The sequence below is a fragment of the Empidonax traillii genome, unplaced genomic scaffold, assembly GCF_003031625.1.
Source record: "Empidonax traillii isolate 1590-97213 ecotype Southwest subspecies unplaced genomic scaffold, ASM303162v1 scaffold309:size1915965, whole genome shotgun sequence".
In the NCBI taxonomy this organism is placed as follows: domain Eukaryota; kingdom Metazoa; phylum Chordata; class Aves; order Passeriformes; family Tyrannidae; genus Empidonax; species Empidonax traillii.
The window spans coordinates 860,072-861,464 of NW_020955502.1; positions in this window are offsets into that span (position 1 = coordinate 860,072).

Genomic DNA, 1,393 nt, shown 5'->3' on the forward strand with positions numbered 1-1,393 from the left:
TATTTTTGTCACCAGTTGTTTCCTTTCATGGCTTATTTGTCCTCAAGGAGTGTTTTTGTCAACTCCCTGTCTAGTTTCAGTCATACAGGATAATATTCTGCACCCATCATTCCACTTGTAACAGAGAAGTGTAACATAGGTCTTTGTGGTATCCAGTAAATAGCTGGAAGGCATTAATGCTAAAACCCAGAGATAGAATCACTGAATGGTTTGGGTTGAAAGGGACCTCAAAGCTCATCCTGTTCCACCCCCTGCCATGAGCAGGGACACCTTGCACTATCCCAGGTTGCTCCAAGCCCTGTGCAACCTGGCCTTGGACACTTCCAGGGATGGGGCAACCACAGCTCCTCTGGGCAACCTGTGCCAGGGCCTCACCACCCTCATTGTAAAAAACTCCCTAATATGTAATCTAGATGGAGGCTTCTTCAGTTTAAAACCATCTTCCGTTGTCCTGTTGCTACCAGGTGATAGCAGAGGGGGGTGAGCTTGTCCTAGGTCATGTAGAGGAACATGTGAGTAAACAGAGCTCAGTGCAGGAGACCAGATGGTGGGATGGCTACACAGCATCCTTGTCTGGGAGATGGGGATAAATGGAGGCGAGCAAAACTGAGAAAACTGTTTGGTGTGAGCAACTGGGATGAATCCCAGTAATGCTGAAGGACTGATGAAGCATTGCTCAGAGCTACAGGGGTGGAAGAAAATTGGAGAAAATGTGATAGTGTTTTCAGGTTGTTCAGCTTGGAGAAGAGAAGGTTCTGGGGAGACCCTAGAGCCCCTTCCAGTGCCTAAAGAGGCTCCAGGAGAGCCGGAGAGGGACTTCGGACAAGGGCCCGGAGGGAAAGAACAAGGGGGAATGGCTTCCCACTGCCAGAGGGCAGGGTTAGATGGGATGTTGGGAAGGAATTCTTCCCTGAGAGGGTGGAGAGGGGCTGGGATGGAATTTCCAGAGAAGTTATGGCTGCCCCATCCTTGGAAGTGTCCAAGGCCAGGTTGGACGGGGATAGAAGGTGTCCGTGCCCACGGCAGGGGTGGCACTGTCAGGTCTCTGAGCTCCAACGGCGGGGCCGTTCCCGGCTCTGAGAGCGGCGGTCCCCGCGGTCCCGTTCCCGATCGTGGTCCCGCTCTCTCCCGTTGCCGGTCCCTGTGCCGTCCCCGGTGCTGTGCCGGTGCCGGTGCCGGTGCCGGTGCAGGTCCCGCTCCCGCTGCCGGTGCCGGGCGGGCCGAGGCCGCGGGGAGGGGCGGCGGTGCCACGTGACGCGCAGCCCCTTTAAAGGGCCACGGGCGGCGGGCGGCGGCACAATCACGGCTGGGGCGGCGGAGCGGGGCCGCTGCCGCTGCCCGCGGCCCGGGCACAGCGCAGCACAGCCCGCCCCGGGCCCCCCGCCCCGCCAGC